The sequence below is a fragment of the Pristis pectinata genome, chromosome 4, assembly GCF_009764475.1.
Source record: "Pristis pectinata isolate sPriPec2 chromosome 4, sPriPec2.1.pri, whole genome shotgun sequence".
Classification (NCBI taxonomy): domain Eukaryota; kingdom Metazoa; phylum Chordata; class Chondrichthyes; order Rhinopristiformes; family Pristidae; genus Pristis; species Pristis pectinata.
In genome coordinates, this window is record NC_067408.1 from 119,142,010 (window position 1) to 119,164,832 (window position 22,823).

The following is a 22,823-nucleotide window of genomic DNA, read 5'->3' on the forward strand; positions in this document are numbered from 1 at the left end:
TATAGGTTTGATGCAGAATAAATGTATCATTAATGTTGCAATGCAGAAATCAAAATTGAAAATTATGCTCAAGCTGTATTTGCCAAGAAATTTCATGTCAGGTATAAATGCAGATTTAAGCTCCCTCTAGCAGGATCATGCATGGCAATGTAAATGTATCCACTTTTGGTGGGGGTGGAGGCAAGTTAAGCAAGTGGATATTACACACTTGCATGCATTTGTACACATCCTGTGCTTTATTGATTCCTAGGAGAGCCTGTGCCCCTGGTGCCTGGGCAAACTCTCCTTTCAGCTATGTCCCATCATCGTGAGCCACACCATCACAAGAATTCCCCGTGTGGCTCCAGTGTGAAATTTCACAATTCGCACATGTGCTGATGTGTGACATCTTTGAATAAAAATGTAAATTAGTTCCAAATTAAAAGGAGTTAGATGTCCTGAACTCACTTTCCTGTATGAATTCAGCTCCAACACTGAGGCTCAACTCTATCCACAACAAAACAGTCCACTTGATTCCCTTCCTCCCCACCGGCATATAGCAGTTACTTGCTGAGGCGACACCAACAGCTGAAACTCACAACCTCCAGCACCAAGGAGGACAAGAACAGCAGGTGGCCTAGAACTCCACCACCACCTGCAGCTTCTACTCTCAAGTTGTACACACTCTGACTTGGAAATGCATCACTGTTCCTTTACTGTCTCTGGGTCCAGACCTGGAAATCACCCCACCCCCCCAATAGCACTGTGGGAGCACCTTCACTAGAAGGAGAGCAGGGGTTCAAGAAGGCAGCTTATCATCACCTTCTCAGGGCAGTGAGGGTTGGGAATTAATGCTGGCCTTGACAGCATTGCCCATGTTCTGAAAAATGAATAAATGGAAATAAAATGACACAACAACACCTCCTTTAAATTTTATATTGGCACCCAGTTCTGGACCCTGTTCCTTTGCCAGTTGATGTGAGAGATCCCACGCCACTATACTGAGGAAGAGGAGAGAAATGCCCACAGTTCAGGCCAATGCTACAATCGACACGTAAGCAGCAGATTAGCTGTGAGCAGTTTGGCCTCACCTTTTGCAACACTGACAGCACTTCTCAAAGTTCTTCCTTAATGCTAATGAAGCACCTTAGAAAACCTCATGTTTGTGAAATGCACTATACAACTACATCTTTAACTCAATTCAGCTTACCCAATGTCCATTAATCTTCCATTCCAAATAAGCTCCCCTGTTCATACTGACCTTAACTCCCACTATCACGAGGCTTTATTGCGTCCATCATGTCACTGACAAATAAGGCCAAACAACCATACTTCTGTCCCTGGAAGGTATCTCAATTTCCTTACAAATGCACTTTGTAAACAAATATCTAACCTCTGGGTCTCCATTCACCACAATGTTTCTTCTGTTATCAGTCTGAGCAACCTTCCCCTCAATCACACTTCTGTTCCCATTCAAGTCACTCCACCTTACCTCCTCCCAAGTCACTGAAGGGGAAGCAAATATTAGCGGATTAGTGAACAACAGGTTTCACCGTTCACCCTGACATCTGGCTGGACCACAGATGTAGGGTCTAGTTCCCTCTGTCAAAACTCATGGCTTCTTTTCTATGCAACAAATCATTTGCCTATACCTCTCTCCCCAGTCTCTCCTCCAACAACTGGTATAGAAGGCTCATCAACTTCTTTATTTGTAACTTGGAGCTCACCCAGTTCGTTGCCTCTGCTGGATGGGTGGAACTACACTAACCATGTTTCATCTTCATCCATTCTTGTCCATCCAATCAGAGGCAGAGAATCGTCGACAATGGCTTCACTTCCCATGTCTGTACTGTTACCTTTGTTATGCTCCATGATATATGAGGCATTTAGATAGACACATGAAGAGGCAGGGAATGGAGGGATATAGACCTTGTGCAGGCAGATGGATTAGTTTAGACTGGCATCATGGTCAGCACAGACATGGTGGGCCAAAGGGCCTGTTCCTGTGCTGTACTGTTCTGTGTTCTATATGGGACTGTGGTTTGACCTGATCCAAGAGCTAATGTAGCACTGTGAAAGTCAACTTGGATCGTATGCACAAATGCCTGGAATAGATTATTGAAGCCGTAACTTGCCTGTTTAAGAGGCAAAAGTTCTCCCCACTGAGCCAGGACAACATTCCACTTTATTCATTGCAGCATCTGACGCATGACTGGAGACTGGGGTGTCTGCTCCAGCAATAATCATGTCTAAGGATGTTGTCCCAGACCTGGGAATTGTTGATAGTTTTATGCATTCCAATACCATAATTGGGAATAAGATTATGGAGCACTGCGATAGCAGAGATAATATTTTCAGCGTTTGTTTTTTAATATTAATCATTGCAGAATTAAATGAACAACAACCTTATAAGGATAATGCATCCACATAGAGCCGTTTGCAGCTCTTAATTCATGATCAGTAGTTGAATGGTGGACACAGGAAATGGATATCAGTTCACAGACCTTTATCTGAAACTGTGGGTGTGTGGAATTAATGGAAGGAATGATTTGAATTGCACATGATGGGTATTTTGTCCATTTTTCCACTTGAACAAACGGATGAAATTAAATATGCAGTTGCTTGGATGAACTGTAACACTGGCCTTGCATCAGTTACTGATAGGCAGCTTTCCGAAGGGGATTAAGACCTGTATTAAAGTTCTAAACTGTGATAATTATGGGTGCTGAATGACTTATACAGACTGCATTACAAAATCATTCATAAAACAAACCTTCATGTCCTGCATATACAAACAAGTTTCTGCTAAAAAAGCAGTGTGTTGCCATGGGGAGAGCTGTGGATTTTTTTTAAACAGTAGAGAGTAATTTTTAAAGAATATTTACTTGGAAGTCCTGTTTCCAACACTTTTATTCAAAGTGCAACATGTTAGCTTCTGATCCGTTTCTCTTTAGTTACTCAAGTCTAATCGACACAAAAACAGCCGTTGTGCATGTGGAATACAGATAGACAGATCATTACATTCTGAATGCATTTCACATTCAATGGGGATGAAAAACACGCTGATACTGGAGGAACTCAGCAGGCCAGGCAGCATCCGTGGAAAAAAGCAGGCGGTCAATGTTTCGGGTCAGGACCTTTCTTCAGGACTGGAGATAGGAAAAGGGGAAGCCCAATATATAGGGGGGGAAAGCAGAGCAGTGATAGGTGGACAAAAGAGGAGAGGCGGGGTGGGCACAAGGTGGTGACAGGTAGATGCAGGTAAGAGATAGTGATAGGCAGGTGTGGGGGAGGGGAGAGCAGATCCACTGGGGGATGGGTCTAAGGTAAGGAGGGTAGAAAAAAGAGAGCTGGTCTAGGAAAGGGAAGAAAAGAAGAGGCATGGTTGGGGGTGGTGGGGTGGGGGGGGATGGTTTGTGGGGATTACTTAAAGTGGGAGAATTCAATGTTCATGCTGTTAGGCTGCAAGCTTCCAAGCCGGAAAATGCTGTTCCTCCAGTTTGCGCTTGGAATTCTCCTGGCAGTGGAGGAGGCCGAGGACTGACATCTCAGTGATAGTGTGGGAGGGGGAGGTGAAGTGACTGGCGACGGGGAGATGCAGGTCACAGTAACAGACAGAGCGCAGGTGTTCTGCGAAACGGTCACCCAGTCTGCGTTTGGTCTCACTGGTGTAGAGGAGGCCACACTTGGAGCACCGAATGCAGTAGATGATATTAAGGGAGGTGCAGGTGAATCTCTGCACCTCCGTCTTGGAACCTTGCAGGCTAACGGCATGAACATTGAATTCTCCCACTTTAAGTAATCCCCACAACACCACCCTCAACCATTCCTCTTCTTTTCTTCCCTTTCCTAGCCTCTCTCTCTTTTTTCTACCCTTTTTTCCTCTTGTTCCCTCCTGTTTTAAGAAGACCACTATCATCCCGGTACCTAAGGAAAGCAAGGTAACATGCCTCAATGACTACCGATCAGTGGCTCTGACATCCACCATCATGAAGTGCTTCGAGAGGCTGGTCATGGCAAGTATTAACTCCAGCCTCCCAGACAACCTCGACCCACTGCAATTCACTGACTGCTGAAACAAGTCTACAGTGGATGCCATCTCCCTGGCCCTACATTAAGGTGCAAGGTCAAACAAGGTAGATTGTGAGGTCAAGAGTCCATCTCATCATACAAGGGAACCATTCGATAGTCTTATCACATTGGGATGGAAGCTGCCCTTGAGCCTGGTGGTGTGTGCGCCCCCAGGCTCCTGTATCTTCTGCCTGATGGCAGAGGAGAGAAGAGGGAATGACCCGGGCGGGTGGGGTCTTTAATTATGCTGGCTGCTTCACCAAGACAGCAAGAGGTAAAGACAGAATCCTTGGAGGGGAGGCTGGTTTCTGTGATGTGCTGGGCTGTGGCCACAACTCTCTGCAGTTTCTTATGGCCCTGGGCAGAGCAGTTGCCATACCAAGCTGTGATGCATCCAGATAGGATGTTTTCTGTGGTGCATCAATAAAAGTTAGTGAGTGTCAAAGGGGATATGCCAAATTTCTTTAGCCTACTGAGGAAGTAGAGGCACTAGTGAGCTTTCTTGGCCATGGTGTCTACATGGTTTGACCAGGACAGGCTATTGGTGATGTTGACTCCTAGGAAATTGAAGGTCTCAACCCTCTCGACCTCAGCAGCGTTGATGTAGACAGGTGCATGTACACCACTCCCTTTCCTGAAGTCAAAAACCAGCTCTTTTGTTTTTCTGACATTGAGGGAAAGGTTGTTGTCATGACACCATGTTACTAAGCTCTCTATCTCCTTCCTGTACTCCGATTCGTTATTTGAGATACAGCCTACTACAGTGGTATCATCTGCAAACTTGTAGATGGAGTTAGAGCAGAATCTGGCCATGCAGTCATGAGTATATAGGGAGTAGAGTAGGGGGCTGAGGACGCAGCCTTGTGGGGCACCAGTGTTGAGAATAATTGTTCTGGAGGTATTGCTGCCTATCCTCACTGATTGTGGTCTGTTGATCAGAAAGTCAAGGATCCAGTTATAGAGGGAGGTGTTGAGTCCCAGGTCTCAGTGTTTGGTGATGAGCTTGCTTGTAATTATGGTATTGAAGGCAGAGCTGTAGTCCATAGGAAAAAAAAAACATAGAACAATATAGCACAATACAGGCCCTTCGGCCCACCATGTTCTGCTGACCTTCAACCCACACCTAAGACTATCTAACCCCTTCTTCCCACATATCCCTCCATCTTAAATTCCTCCATATGCTTATCTAACAATCTCTTGAACTTGACCAATGTATCAGCCTCCACCACCACCCCAGGCAGCGCATTCCATGCCCCAACCACTCTCTGGGTGAAAAACCTCCCTCTCACATCTCCCTTGAATTTCCCACCCATTACTTTAAAGTCATGCCGTTTTGTATTGAGCATTGGTGCCCTGGGAAAGAGGTGCCGGCTGTCCACTCTTTCTATTCCTCTTAGTATTTTGTATACCTCTATTGTGTCTCCCCTCATCCTCCTTCTCTCCAATGAGTAAAGCTCTAGTTCCCTTAGTCTCTCCTCATAATGCATACTCTCTAACCCAGGCAGCATCCTGGTAAATCTCCTCTGCACCCTCTCCAACGCCTCCGCATCCTTCCTATAATGAGGCGACCAGAACTGGACACAGTACTCTAAGTGTGGTCTAACCAGAGTTTTGTAAAGCTGCATCATTACTTCGCAGCTCTTAAACCCGATCCCCTGACTTATGAAAGTTAACATCCCATACGCTTTCTTAACTACCCTATCCACCTGTGAGGCAACTTTCGGTAATCTGTGGATATGAAGCCTCCAGATCCCTCTGCTCCTCTACACTGCCCAGAATCCTGCCATTTACCTTGTACTCCACCTTGGAGGTAGTCCTTCCAAAGTGTACCACCTCACACTTCTCAGGATTGAACTCCATCTGCCACTTGTCAGCCCAGCTCTGCATCCTATCAATATCCCTCTGTAAGCTTCAACAGCCCTCCACACTATCCACAACACCACCGATCTTAGTGTCGTCTACAAACTTGCTAACCCACCCTTCTACCCTCTCATCCAAGTCATTCATAAATATCACAAAAAGTAGAGGTCCCAGAACCGATCCCTGTGGGACACCGCTAGTCACAGCCCTCCAATCCGAATGCACTCCCTCCACCACAACCCTCTGCTTTCTACAGGCAAGCCAATTCTAAATCCACATGGCCAAGCCTCCCTGGATCCCTTGGCCTCTGACCTTCTGAAGAAGCCTATCATGTGGAACCTTGTCAAACGTCTTACTAAAATCCATGTAGACCACATCTACTACACTACCCTCATCAATCTTCCTGGTCACCTCCTCAAAGAACCCTATCAGGCTTGTGAGGCAAGATCCTCCCTTCACAAAGCCATGCTGGCTGTCCCTAATCAGTCCATGATTCTCTAAATGCTCATAGATCCTATCTCTTAGAATCCTTTCTAACAGCTTACCCACCACAGATGTAAGGCTCACCGGTCTGTAATTCCCTGGACTATATCCCTACTACCTTTTTTGAATAAGGGGACAATATTCGCCGCCCTCCAATACTCCGGTACCATCCCCATGGATCCTAGCCAAAGGTTTAGCAATCTCCTCCCTCGCCTCATGAAGCAGCCTATGGAATATTCTGTCAGGACCCGGGGACTTATCTGTCCTAATATTTTCTAACAGCTCCAACACATCCTCTCTCTCTTGATATCTACATACTCTAGAACATTACCCTCACCAACACTGTCCTCAGCGTCATCAAGACCCCTCTCCTTGGTGAATGCTGAAGAGAAGTATTCATTGAGAACCTCACCCACTTCCACAGCTTCCAGGCACATCTTCCCACCTTTGTCTTTAATCAGACCTAGCTTTACTCTGGCCATCCTTCTGCTCTTTACGTACAAGAAAAAAGCCTTGGGATTCTCCTTAATCCTACTCGCCAAAGCCTTTTCATGTCCCCTTCTCGCTCTCCTCAGCCCCTTCTTAAGCTCCTTCCTTGCTACTCTATATTCCTCACGAGCCCTGTCTGATCCTTACTGCTTACACCTTATGTATGCTGCCCTCTTCTTCCTAACTAGTTGTTCCACCTCTCTTGTCACCCACGGTTCCTTCACCCTGCCATTCCTTCTCTGCCTCACTGGGACAAATTTATTCCTAACATCCTGCAAGAGATCCCTGAACATTGACCACATCTCCATAGTACATTTCCCTTCAAAAATGTCATCCCAATTTACACACTCAAGTTCTCACCTTATAGCCTCATAACTCACCTTTCCCCAATTAAATATCTTCCCGTCCTCTTTGCTCCTATCCCTGTCCATGACAATTCTAAAGGTTATGGAGCAATGGTCACTGTCCCCCAAATGCTCACCCACTGAGAGATCTGTCACCTGTCCCAGTTCAGTACCTAAAACTAGATCTAATATCGCATCCCCTCTAGTCGGCCTGTCAACATACTGTGTCAGGAATCCGTCCTGGACACACTTAAACTCCGCCCCATCGAATCCTTTGGCACTAAGCAGACGCCAATCAATATTTGGGAAGTTGAAGTCTCCCACTCCCAGCTCCTAATTTGGGAAGTTGTCAATAAACAATAGTCTAATTTAGGTGTCTTTACTGTCTAGATTCTCCAGAGATGACAAGACTATTGAACGGTTCCCTTATACGATGAGATGGACTCTTGACCTCACAATCTACCTTGTTTGACCTTGCACCTTATTGTCTGCCTGCGCTGCACTTTCTCTGTAACTGTGACACTTTACTCTGTACTCTGTTATTGTTTTACCCTGTACTACCTCAATGCATGGTGTAATGAATTGATCTGTATGAACAGTATGCAGGACAAGTTTTCACTGCACCTCGGTACAAGTGACAACAATAATCCAATACCAATACCTTGCCTTTGACCTATCCCCAGTGGATCTGCTCTCCCCTCCCCGCACCTGCCTATCAATATCTCCTACCTGCATCTACCTATCACCACCTTGTGTCCACCCCGCCTCCCCTGTTTTGTCCACCTATCACTGCTCTGCTTTTCCCTCCTAAATATTGGGCCTTCTCTTTTCCTATCTTCAGTCCTGAAGAAGGGTCCTGACCCAAAACATTGACTACTTGCTTTTCTCCACGGATGCTGCCCGGTCTGTGATGCCTCCAGCATCATCGTGTTTTTCATCTTGATATTCCAGCATCTGCAATCCTTCTCTCACATTCATTGGGAGTTGCTTTGAAGCAGGTCATGATGATCTGCCTTTCATTGTATTCCTATCTCCTCTCCCCCTCATGATCACATTGAAAAAAATAATAGATAGCATTAGCATTTTTGTGGTGTCTCTCAATAACCTCAGGATGTCCAAAGCACTGTACAGCCAACAAAGTATTATAGACCAGCAGAAACAGCAGGAATAGGCCACTCAGCTTCTTGTGGCTTTTCCACCATTCATTAAGATCATGACTATTGCTACACTAACCTTACAGCCCTTTATTCCATTTACATCTAAAGATCTGTTTTGAATATATTCACCGACTGAGAATTCTAAAGATACACCACCCACTGGGTGAAGTTCTCCCTCTGTCTCTCCTGAATGGCGACCACTTATTTTGAGACTGTAACTTTTGGTTCTGGACACCCCAGTCAGGGGAAATATCCTCCCTTCATCTACTTCCTCAGTTTTACACCTTTTGATGAGATCGCCACTCGATGTTCTTAAGTCAAGAGAACATAGGTCGGGTCTATTTAATCTCTAACCCTACCATCCCAAGGATTATCAGGTTAGTCTTTGTCAAACAGCCACAATTGCAGGTATACCCTCCCTTAGGCTGGGAGACCAGATGTGGCCTGATGTAACTGAGGCAAGATGTCTCTATACTTTTATTCAAATCGGCATGGTAGCGTAGCGGTTAGCGCGACGCTATTACGGCGCCAGCGATCGGGGTTCGATTCCCGTTGCTGTCTGTAAGGAGTTTGTACGTTCTCCCGCGTCTGTGTGGGCTTCCTCCAGGAGCTCCGGTTTCCTCCCACATTCTAAAGATGTACGGGTAGGTTAATTTGGGTTTAAAAAATGGGCGGCGCGGACTCGTTGGGCTGGAAGGGCCTGTTACCACGCTGTAAATAAAAGTTAAATTTAAATTTTAAAATTTTAAAAATGTCAAATACTGTTTGCCTTCCTAGTTGTTTGCTGTCCTGTTTGCTAACTTTTAGTGATTCATAAATAAGGGCAACAACTTTCAATCTCTTTCCATTTAAAAATAATGTGCTCTTCTATTTTTTTCTACAAAGGAGATGGACTCACATTTTTCCACATTATATTCCCTCTTCCATATCCTCACTCAATCACCGAGGCAGTCTATATCTGCCAAAGCCTCTGCATCCTCCTCACAGCCCACACTGCCACTGAGCTTTGAGCAGACTTGGATATATTATACCTGACCCTCACATCCAAATCGCTGCTGCAAGCTCAGACAGCTAGGGCTCCAAAAGCAATCTCTGCAATGCCCTAGTCACAGCCTTCAATTCAAAAATTACCTGTTTATTCCTTCTCTCTGTTTTCTGACCATTCATAATTCCTCAATCTGCACCGATTTATTGCCCACAAAGAGCATGCTCAAAGTTTGTGCACCTTATGGAAGGCTTAATGAAAGATACACAACGTCAATTCTTTTCTTAGAATCATAGAATCAAAGAATGGTTGCAGTATAGAAGGTGGCCATTCAGCCCATTGTGTCCATTGCCAACTCTTTACCTGAGCAATTTGCTAGTTTCATCACTCTCCCCCCTCCCCCCCACCCCCAGGATGAAAGGCAAGGTTTTTATTTAAACACAGGAGTGGTGGGTGCCTGGATTGCATTGCCAGGAGAGGTGGTAGAAGCAGACATGACATTAACATTTATGAGGGACTTGAACTGGCACAGGAACAGGCAGGGAAAGGAGGGAGAGAGACCATGTGTGTTCAGGTGGAATTAGTTAGATTGGCATCGTGTTCTCTGCGGCACTGGTCAGAATCTGGAGATTTCTACCTTTGAGGTCCTGCTTTTGAACCTCTTTCCAAGGTCCCTAAACTCTAATTGAGGAACTCATCCCTCTATCAACTGATGTCACCGGTACCGAGATGGACCTCGCTGTCCCTTCTGATGTGTTCTGTAGCCGTTCAGTGACCCTGGCAGCAGGGAGGTAACATCCTGTCCTGGAGTCATGTGTACACCCACAGGAACACCTGCATTTCCCCCTGACTATTCAATCCTCTGTCAGTATTGTTTCTCATGTTCTTTCTCACTGTTGTGATGAGGCCACATGTAGTGACACCACACTACTCTGAGGATCTGTCACCCCCGGTGGTATCTGAGAAGAAAAATGTGAGATTGAGAGGCCTCCCGTTTCCTTTAGACTGCCTCATGGTCAGCCATTCCCTCTCTGCCTGCTCACGTTTCAGCTGTGCTGTGACCACCTCCTTAAACATGGAAGGTACCTGGGACGTGCTGCCAGTGGAGTGGGTCGAAGCAGTGCAACAGAGACAGGCGTGTGAACAGGCAGGGAATGGAGGGATATGGACCATGTGCAGCCAGGTGGGATTAATTTAAATTTGCATCATGGTCAGCACAGACGTGGTGGACCGAAGGACCTGTTCCTGTGCTGTACTCTTCTGCATTCTACATTTTCTCTGTTCATCTTGGAGAGTCTCCAATACTGGAGGTAAATTCATGTCTCACATGTTATCAGCACTCTTGCTGGCACAAGTTGGACAGGAAACTTGCAAGTAAAATGACGATGAGATGGGCAGGTTACAGAGTCCCTGACAGACACTTTCTGTTCATTTGATTCAGTTCAAACTGGCAGATTGTTATGGCCACTGCTGGATACTAACTTATTCACAGTGAAGAACCAATGCCAGCAGGATATTGATCAGCAAAGTAACTTGGAATATTGATGTGAGTATCCAAGCTCTCAACAGGATATATTTTATCACTATCACCAGTAAATTAATACCACACTTATGTATTCGATTTGAAATAAAAGCAATGCAACTTATTGGTACAGCCAACCACATGATTGATTGCTTGTGGTGTTTAACCCTGGAGTGAATGCAATACTATAACTATCCAAAGTGGCATCTCGACACTTGCAACAGCAGAACCTCCCCAGTCGACTCAATTGGAGGAATGGTCCGGACTTTAGAGTAAATTAGGCAGAAGGATTTAGGAAAAGAATTCCAGAGGTTCAGGCCCATCCTGTAAATGGTGGAGAAAAATAATTTGGGGATAAAGCAGAGCCCAGAGAGAAGTGGATAATGTGTCGGACAGGTGGAATGCTCCCGCTTCACCCTATGACATGGCTTTCTCTCTCAGCTAGTTCATTAAAATTGGGTCTGTTTCTGACATCTGTGTTCCAAGACAGGCCCTTCCTTTTCACCCCTTGAAATTAGAAATTTAAAGAAAACAGTTTAAGCACGGTCCAGATTTCCTTTATCCCATTTAAACTTTCTGATTTCACCTGGATCCTCCAGTAAGTCCAAGCTGATTTGTTATGATCTTTTGGACGTGAAAGCAGTGAGAAGTGGACTGAGGGGTCAATTTATTACCAGCTCTTGGATTATGTTACAAGTTACATATCAACCAAAGCTCACTGGAGCCACTTTCTCCTCTGACTCTGGAGCGGTAGGCTCGTACCCCTTTCACAGGGGCTTGAATAATCCATTGCTGCAGTAGTGGAGCTGCCCATCTTTAAGGTGTGACAGTAGACCTGTCCGGTCTTGTTGGTGGATCTAAAAGGTCCCATGGTATGATTGAGTTCTCCCTGGTCTTTTGGTTCATTAAACTTGCTAAAACAGATTATCTGGTCATTATTAAAATACCATCTGCACTTTCTCCTTTTCCATCTGGTCGTTACTACTTTATTATTTGTGGAAGCTTGCCGCATGCTAAATGGCTGTAGCATTCTCAATGATGCAACAGCAACTATAAACGTCACAGAGTCATACAGCACAGAAACTGGCCTTCAGCCCACCAAGTCTGTGCCAACCATCAGGCACCCATTTACACCAATACTACACTAGTCCCACTTTATTCTCCCCAAATTACATAGAACAGTACAGCACAAAACAGGCCCTTTGGCCCATAATGTTGTGTCGACCTTTAAACCACACCTAAGACTATCTACCTCTTTCCTCCCACATATCCAACTATTTTAAATTCCTCCATATGCTTATCTAGTAATCTCTTGAATTTGACCAATGTACCTGCCTCCACCACCGCCCCAGGCAGCGCATTCCATGCTCCAACCACTCTCTGGGTAAAAAAAACCTTCCTCTGATATTTCCCTTGAACTTCCCACCCATTACCTTAAAGCCATGCCCTCTTGTATTGAGCATTGGTGCCCTGGGAAAGAGGTGCTGGCTGTCCACTCTTTCTATTCCTCTTAATATTTTGTACACCTCTATCATGTCTCCCCTCATCCTCCTTCTCTCCAAAGAGTAAAGCCCTGGCTCCCTTAGTCTCTCCTCATAATCCATACTGTCTAATCCAGGCAGCATCCTGGTAAATCTCCTCTGCACCCTTTCCAACGCTTCCACATCCTTCCCATAATGAGGCAACCAGAACTGGACACAATACTCCAAGTGTGGTCTAACCAGAGTTTTATAGAGCTGCATCACTACCTCGCGGCTCTTAAACTCGATCCCTTGATTTATGAAAGCTAACATCCCATAAGCTTTCTTAACTACCCTATCCACCTGTGAGGCAACTTTCGGGGATCTGTGGATATGAACCCCCAGATCCCTCTGCTCCTCCACACTGCCCAGAATCCTGCCATTAACCTTGTACTCCGCCTTGGAGTTTGTCCTTCCAAAGTGTACCACCTCACAATTCTCCAGATTGAACTCCATCTGCCACTTCTCAGCCCAGCTCTGCATCCTATCAATATCCCTCTGCAAGCTTCGACAGTCCTTCACACTATCCACAACACCACCGACCTTTGTGTCATCTGCAAACTTGCTAACCTACCCTTCTACCCCCTCATCCAAGTCATTAATAAAAATCATGACAATTAGAGGTCCCAGAACTGATCTTGTGGGGCACCGCTAGTCACAGCCCTCCAATCTGAATCACTCCCTCCACCACAACCCTCTGCTTTCTACAAGCAAGTCAATTCTGAATCCACATGGCCAAGCTTCCCTGGATCCCATGCCCTCTGACCTTCTGAAGAAGTCTACCATGCGGAACATTGTCAAACACCTTTCTAAAATCCATGTAGACCACATCCACTGCACTACCCTCATCAATATGTCTGGTCGCCTCCTCAAAGAACACTATCAGGCTTGTGAGACATGATCTACCCTTCACAAAGCCATGCTGGCTGTCCCTGATCAGACCATGATTCTCTAAATGTCCATAGATCCTATCTCTGAGAATCCTTTCTAACATCTTGCCCTCCACAGACATAAGGCTCACTGGTCTATAATTCCCTGGACTATCCCCACTACCTTTTTTTGAATAAGGGGACAACATTTGCCACCCACCAACCCTCCGGTACCATTCCCATGGACAACGAGGACTCAAAGATCCTAGCCAAAGGCTCAGCAATCTCCTCCCTCGCCTTGAGGAGCAGCCTGGGGAATAATCAGTCAGGCCCCAGGGATTTATCTGTCCCAATATTTTCTAACAGCTCCAACACATTCTCTCTCTTGATATCAATATGCTCTCGAACATTACCCTTACCAACACTGTCCTCAGCGTCATCAAGACCCCTCTCCGTGGTGAATACTGAAGAGAAGTATTCATTGAGGACCTCACCCACTTCCACAGCTTCCAGACACATCCTCCCACCTTTATCCCTAATCGATCTGACCTTTACTCCCGTCATCCTTCTGCTCTTCACATAAGTGAAAAATGCCCCCCAGATCAACTCCAGATTCTCTCACTCACCTGCACACTAGGGGCAGTTTACAGCAGGCAACTAACCTACCAATCCACATGTTTTTGAGATATGGAAGAAAACTGGAGCACTTGGGGGAAACCCACACATCATGGGGAGAATGTGCAAACTGCAGATGGACAGCACCAGAAGTTAGGATTGAACCCAGTAGCTGGTGTTGTGAGGAAGCAACGCCACTGTCTGTATTAAAGTATTTCATTGGTTCTAAAGCCCTTTAATGCAACGTGAACAGCATTATAGAAGTACAATTCCTTCTTTCTTGTCTGCAGCCACTAGTTGCGGTTAGATCATAAATGTTCAATACCTAGGCTTGGCTGAGTTAACTGATCTCATGCTGGATGATAGATCTGACAATGTGAGTGGCAAACTATAACTCTACCTCTATTCATCCAGTGAAGTCATCACTACCCAGACAATGTGGAACTGCACTTTCATATCCTCTCCACCCTTACTGGCTGCTCTGGTCCTGAAGCAAGGCACACTGTGCCGATGGAACTGCAGGCTACTGGGGATGTCAACTCATTAAATCTTTTTCTTTGGCCTCCAATCAAAGAGTAAGAAGTACTTTCCAATCCAACGAGAGGAGGCGAGCAATGATTTGGCATTCCTTTGAAAGCGTGAATTTAAGAAAATTTGTCATGGTACATTCAGATCCAAATGACTCTGTGCAGCACCACAGCAATGGATATTCTGGAGAAAGAGTATCAGAGTTTCACTGATGCAGAACATTTCAGTACCTCCGAACATCCTAAAGCATTGTACAGTTAAGTCCTTTTTAACAAGGGTTCATTGTGGTAAGGAAACATGGCAGCTGATTTGTGCAAAGTGCCACAAACTGAGCTGATAATGTTTTGGGGATTTGGTGAGGGATAAGTATTGTCCAGGACACCAGGGAGACCTCCAGGAAATTATAGTCTGGTGAGCTTGATGGTCGTGGGGAAAATACTGGAGTATTTTATTGAGCACTTGGAGAAGAGTGACAGGATCAGTCGAAGTCAATGTGGATCTATGAAAGGGAAATCATGCACAATAAAGCTAATAGAAGTGACAACCAGAGGACATGATGGGTATAGATTTTAAGAAGGCTTTTGATAAAGTCCTGCATAAGAGGTTAGCATGAAAAGTACAGCACATGGGATTTGGGGCTGAGGTGCCAATGTGGATGAACAACTGGTCGGCTGATGGGAAGCAAAGAGTAGGAATGAACGGGTCTTTTTCCCAGTGGCTGACAGGGACTAGTGGGGACTACAGTGGTCACTGCTGGGCCACAGGTATTCATGATGTGTATTCATGGTTTAGATGGGGAATTTAAATGTAATATCATCAAGACAGAGGACACAAAGCTGGGTGGGATGGTGAGCTGTGAGGAGGATGCAGAGAGGCTCCAGGTTGATTTGGACAGGGTGAGGGAGTGGGCAGATGTTGTATAATGTGGGTAAACGTGAGGTGATCTACATCGGTGGGAATAACCAGAAGGCAGCTGATCTGAATGGTGACAGATTGGGGAAGGGGGAGGTGCAGAAGGACCTGGGTGTCCTGTGTACCCGACACTGAAGGTAAGCATGCAGGGACAGCAGGTGGGTAAGAATACCAATTGTATGTTGGCCTTCAAAGCAAGGGGATTCAAGTGTCAGAGCAGGGATGTCTTGCTGGAATTGTACAAGGTCTTGGTGAGACCACAGCTTGAGTATCGTGTTGGGTTTCCCTCCTTATCCGAGGAAGGATGTTAACCATAGAAACCATAGAAAAACTACAGCACAGAAAACAGGCCATTCGGCCCTTCTAGTCTGTGCCGAAACATTATTCTGCTAGTCCCATTTACCTGCCCCCAGCCCATACCCCTCCAGACCTCTCTCATCCACGTATCTATCCAATTTACTCTTAAAAGTTAAGAGCGAGCCCGCATTTACCACATCAGATGGCAGCCCATTCCACACTCCCACCACTCTTTGAGTGAAGAAGTTCCCTCTGATATTCCCCCTAAACCTTTCCCCTTTCACCCTAAAGCCCTGTCCTCTCCTACTTATCTCTCCTAATCTAGGTGGAAAGAGCCTACTTGCATTAACTCTGTCTATGCCCCTCATCATTTTATAAACCTCTGTCATATCTCCCCTCATTCTTCTCTGCTCCAAGGAATAAAGTCCTAACATGCTTAATCTTTCCTTATAACTCAACTCCTGAAGACCCGGCAACAATCTTGTAAATCTGCTCTGCACTCTTTCAATCTTACTGATATCCTTCCTGTAGTTCGGCTACTGGAACTGCACACAATATTCTAAATTTGGTCTCACCAATGACTTATACAACCTCACCAAAACATTCCAACTCCTATAGTCAGTACTTTGATTTATAAATGCCAGGATTCCAAAAGCCTTTTTTACAACCCTGTCTACCTGTGACTCTACTTTCAGGGAATTATGTATCTGAACTCCCAGATCCCTTTGTTCCTCCGCACTTGTCAGTGCCCTACCATTTACTGTGTATGTCCTACCTTGCTGTGGAGGGAGTTTGGTGAGGATCCACCTGGCTGATTGCTGGGGTGACAGGGCTGACGTGGAGAGATTGGGCCATGAATAGTGGAGCAGGCTGGAAGGGCTGAATGGCCTGCTCCTACTTTCTATGAATAAGAATCTTTCACCTTCATCAGGGGGGTCTCATTTTGACCCACTCTGTGGGAAACTGCCATATTTTGCAGAGAAACACCAAGGTTCAACATGTAACCAGCAGGTTTTCCCTGTCAGTCCAGCTACTTCCGCCAAACCTGGAAGTCCCCAACCTGCTGCTGTTCCTGTGACTGCACTGGGCTCAGCTCCTCCTCACGAAGGCTTGTGTGAGAGTGCAAGGCTGCAGCAGGCCCCAGCCTGGGGAAGGAGAGTAATCCTGGAAAACAGTGTGAGGTCAGACCTGGCACCTCTGCTCATTTCAATGGATGGACACAGTAGTGGGAGATGATTGACTATTTGTTCACTTATGTTTCCACGAACTGTTAAAGGTGTTTTTAATTGCTTAAACAACTTTAGTTTTAAAACCGTTCAGTTAGGTTTCAGAATGTCTAACATATTTGAAAATATTGAATGTCTTAGGCAGTTTGACAGTTGGCTAAGCTGGGGACTATGGGTTAACTGCCTGTCAATGCTTGTTTTCTAGAGTTGTGTTGATCCTCCCCTCCCCTAAACTGACGTGGTAGGGATTAGTTTGTGGAAGAATCTGTCGCAGTGCAATGCCTTATCAATGAGGGTCAGAAAGGTTTTACCCAGAAGTTTCCTGCTACAAAACTGCACTTTGCAAGTGCCGATGTAAGTGGAGCAGCAGTGAGTGGTAGAGCAGACTCAATGGGCTGAATGGCCTAATTCTGCTCCTCTGTCTTATGGTTTATGTCTTATGGAATGCAATGGATTCCACTGACTAGAAAATCTAGTTGCACAGCTTTGTTGACCCTTACCTTGGTCAACCAACTTAGGTTAGGTGAAGTGAACAACCACACAATATCTAATTCATTTAAACTATTCACAACTTTAATGTATCAACTTACTACATCAAATGCAAATACCCACCTAATTCCTAAATTCTACTGTCCTTTTGGATCAAAACTAACCCAAACTCACTTTCACCGAAATAGGGGATGTCCTGTTGGCCACCCGACTGATCCTCCTTCTCCTTGCCCTAGGCACAGAAGCCTTCCTTATGATAGTTGGTCTCCCCAGAGTCCTCGCTCTACCTTCAGTATTATACTTTTTCCTTAGCGGTTCCACACTGTTCTACTTTGATTCTTCGGGCCATCCTGTGTCCACCCCTCATGGGCTCAGGACCAAGGCCACAGGTGGCACCCCCTCACCGCATACCTCCAATGTCATTTTGTACTGAATCAGGCCACTTCACACTGATTATAACCAGCTCAAGTCAGACACTGGGCTCAGGACACTCCAGCTCATGGACACAGATACTCCTCTTATAGGCCCATTTTCTTCTGCCTTATCAAAGAGCATCTCACAAATAACTGCTTATTTGGAAAGGATCTTTGATTAGCAGATCATCGATAGGGCCTTCGTTACGTCCACTTCCAAGTACTTCAATCCAGAAAGAGTTAACTCAGGAAACAACAGCCCCCACTTCATCCACTGCCCTCGAATTGTTCCAGATGTCCGTTCCACATATTTTTAAATTTCTTCAGGCCAACAGCTTTGTATGTAGTTCATGGGGGAAGGACTGGACTCTTGACTTCACAATCTACCTTGTTGTGGCCTTGCACCTTATTGTCTACTTGCACTGCACTTTCTCTGTATTACACTTCGCATTCTGTTATTGTTTTACCCTGTACTACCTCAATGCACTGTGTGATGAATTGATCTGTATGAATGGTATGCAAGACAAGATTTTCACTCTACTTCAGTACATTTGACAATAATAAACCAATTCCAAACTAGAACTCTCAACTTCTTGAGCAAATGATACAAATAGGGTGCAAGAGAGTCTTTTTATTAAAAAAAAAGGGTGGTTATGGTCTGGAGCTCACTTTTGAGGGTGAAAATAGAACCACAAGGTTTTCAGTGAGTTTGGATGAGTCCTTCAGGGAAAATCACTTTCAGGTCGCAAGGATTGATGGATTGCTCTAATGGAACTCAGCATCGTCTCAATGATCTCTTCCTGTGACTCAGCAATTATAACCTATGAAACTTCAGAGGCAGAGCCAAGGTGCTACCACCAGTGACACTGCACGGGTCTGTTATTAGACTTTATAAAATAGACAAATGTTGGCTTGGGTCTTCATTCATATCCACCCAGTGTGTCCATTGACACTTCCAGTACATTTCCTCAACATCATGAAAGCAATTTGTTACAAAGCTGGAATTTCAGTCATTTCAACAAGTATGTGAGCTTAATTAGTGGAGAACTACCCTCAAGAGCTTTCCAATAAAACATCAACTTCATGCTGGGTTCCCCACTTCGATCACACAGGCTTTACCTTGGAAAAGAGATAGCACATTGTAACAAACCAACATGATCCAATTGTTTTATTAAGCAGTGAGTAACAAAAAGAAAACAGTTTGCCCCATTAAAGTAAACACAAGTCTCATAGTCTTATTGCTAGTGGAGACTCCTGGAGATGGTAAACAGAAGAGCCATAAATAGCCCTTAGTACCACACATGGCTGTAACTCAAAAAGAAAGTCCAAGAAACAAACAGTCCTCAAGCAAAACAGTATTCTCACATCCTTCTACTGTTCTGGACTCCTAGTCACATTAAGAAACACATACCTTATGTTTATGACACCTTCCTCATCAATTGGGAAATAACCTTCTTTTACACACATGATCAAATAACTTCCTGTCACATGACAACTCAATGTAGCAAACAAGCTTTAATTAAGCTGTTTAACACATTAACCAATATCACATCAGTGGTTTTTAACAATGTTAATTGCACATACACTAAGTAGAATATTTGATATCCATATACAAAACTGATTACAGAGTTCTTGCTGCCTTCTGCATTATACTACGAGAGGCTGAGAGGCCACAGAGATCAAAGCCCCTTGATTTGGACAAATCCAGCTGGGATTTCTGATATTCCGGGATAGTGGGAAGGGAAGAGGTGAAAGGACAGAGGTGGAACTCCTTGTATGGTAAAGTGCCATAGGAAGGGGAGCGGTCAGTGGGAATGGAAGGGCAGACCAGGGACGTGCATCCTGTCCCTCATTAATCCATCAACCAGGTTACTTCATCAGCATCTTATCCCCATGGCAACCTTGGCCTCACCCTATCAGGGAGATTCCTTTAGTCTAGCCACCCCTCCCCCACCCTCTCTGCAACTTAAAACAAACTTGCTTTTATCTCCTTCTGTTGAAGGGTTCCACCTGAAATGTTACCTGAGTTCAGTAATTTATGTATTGGACAGAAGAATAACTTGACATTGTATTGAATTAGAATACAGCTTGTTACATTCTGCTCCATCTAACAAGACCTTACAAGACACTTCACCATGGCAACAGCATCACCTTTAAGTGATAATGGACTGAAATAGTGATCTAAATAATTGATTTTAAGTTAAATTCTGCTGTTTTTCACATAACCTATCTTTCAATGCATAAGAATAGTTCTCCACTAAATAATGCAGTTCAACTACCTTTATTTTCTGAACAATTATTATGATATTCTCTCTTCTCCCATTAGGTGATGGATCTGAAAAATTAACCGTGTTTCTCTCTCCACAGATACTGCCTAACCTTCTGAGTGTTTCTGGCATTTGCTGTTTTATTCAGGTTTACCACATCAGCAATATTGTTCCCCTGAGGCATTTATTTGCCATTTTCCCAAATATTGTGCAAGTTTTTCAAATTTAAGACGCTAAATAAATGCATGTTGTTGTTTGATGCATCATAGGTTTGGTGTTAATCAATGTCGCCCAGGAGCTGGTTCTGTTGTAAAAATATCTTTCATTATAGTGAAGTGGAAAGTTTAGTTAATAGACACAATCAAACTTTACTCCACATATTGTGACTTGCTCTTAGGTTTGTTGTCTGATGGTTGCCTTTGTGTTATGGTGACGTTAAGCTTTGTTGCATTAACTTGGAAAATGAAGGCATTTTGTTCATAAAAACATAATTGTAAGCTCCCTGGAGGTGAAGTGTCTGGTTCATTCATGAAAACCAGATGCTGCTAGCTTCTGTCCCATTTTTTGTGAATACTGAGCTCAGATATACTGTTGGTGACAATATGGTACACCCAAATTATTCCCTGCTGTATTCCTGTTGACACTGGGCAAGGGTTATACAGGTGCTAGTTGTGATACACACATAATCAAATGACTTGTTCATACTGTACTCACTGCTGGGCTTGCATGCTTTGAAAAAGGAACCAATAACACGATCATCTCTTGTTAGGCAACACGCTGGTCCAGGTGAAGGGTCTCGACCTGAAAAGTTGACTGTCCATTTCCCTCCATAGGTGCTGCTTGACCCGCTGAGTTCCTCCAGTGCTTTGTGTGTTGTTCCAGATTCCAGCATCTGCAGTCTCTTGTCTGCTTAGACAGCCCCTCGAGATCGAGAATCACTTGCTTCCACCTCGGTTGTCTGGTCCTGAGATGATTATTGAGATCAATGTAGGAGCACAGTCTCTTCAACAGACGGGGTAGGTGATGGGCATGGTGGCTGTGTTGTTTGTGAGGTAGTGTGCTCCTTCCACCACTTACACAGGGAACAGCAGACCACTAAAAGCTTTCCAACACCCCAGTAGCTTGGTGGTGGGGGGAGGGAGGGATGAATAGTGCATTGTAACAGCAGTCCTAGAGCTTTCAATGAAATGTGGGGAGAATAAAATGGGACTAGTATAGGATCAGGGTAAATGGGTGGTTGATGGTTGGTGTGGACTCGGGGCTGAAGGGCCTGTGACCCTGCGAATGGGCAAGTTATATTTTTAGGTTTTACTTAGTTATCAACCAAGCAGTTTATAATAACTTTTTAAAGAACAAAATGCTTACATTTTCCAAGTAAAAACAATAAAGCAGAATGCCATGTAAAGACAAAGCACATAACAGTCAGCCAATAAACCCTAGAACAAGGAATAATATATGGAAGGATATCTCAAGGTGACTGTTAACTAAATATTCCATTTTCTTTTAGCTGAACAGAGAACAAATTCATTTTTCTACGGAAGAACCAATTTTGAGTCACCATTAATTAACATCACAGCTCTGACTTATCCAACACCAATAATTTAGCACTTCCACTCAGTAAAAGCTCACACAATATTTGGGAAATGCTGCATCCTTTCAAAGGGCCATCACAAGCCTGATGGATAAATGACCTCCTCCTGTGCCATGTCATTCTGAGACTTTATGTGTTCCTCACACTAATTGGCAAAGTCCATCACATAAGTCAGTAGTCACTCCCCAGATATGGGCAATACTATGCACCTGTTAACCGGTGGCTGAGATAGTGTGCCCTTTCAGACAGTCCATGATGACGCTTCTAACTGAGATGGAATGGTACTGTTCCTCTCATGCCTGTGTATTCTGCCTAAAGTGTATCTACCACAAATCAGGGCTCAGATAGTGCTGGGAAATCTGCCTTCATAATGACGCATTCCCATCACGCACAAATGTGGACTCAAACAGCTCCACAAACTCAGCAGATTGTGATTCTCCGCCTCCAAACACCCATTTTCATTTTGATACTCCACATTGAAAGTAATGTGCATTGTGAAATGCTGAACTGATGTTTTTATAAATTATTGTTATAATCAGTGTGGCCTGAAAATAAATTCTCTGGAAAACTCTTTGTGATGACTTGATTCTCAAGTGACAATCAGCCCTGGAGCCCAGTAAGGGATCAGTGTAACAATGGACAATGTAACAATGAGGTCAGAGAGAGGGAGACCATTCAGCTCAATGTGCCTGTACTAGCTCTTTTCAAGAGTTATCCTATTAATCCAGCTCCCCTGCCTTTCCCCTTGGCCTGTAATCTTTTGGGTAGTTCTTCAGTCCTCTTCCAGAAGGTCTTACTGAACCTGCTTCCTCTGCCCTTTTGTGCACTATGTCCCAAAATCAACTCAATGGTCTCCTATCACCTCCACTGGTTCCTTTTCCAATTACCTTCAATCTAAAGATTTAAATTTTCAGGAGTTTTTAAAAATATCTTTTCACCAGCTTTGGCAATAGTTTTTGTGCCTTCAGAACTACTGGTAAAGGTCAGTACCTGAAATGCCGAAGTAACTGTTGTCTCCAGATAAACCAACTGACCTGCGAAGTGTACAGGACAGTTCTACGGTTGTGTCAGATATCTCCCTCTGCCCAGATAAAAATCTTCTCTGAGTGACAGACTGTGGACCTTGCCTGGGGAACTGAGATCAGAGCAATCATTTTGGAATGCCAATCAACAAATGAAGGACAGTTCAACATCAACAACAGAGAT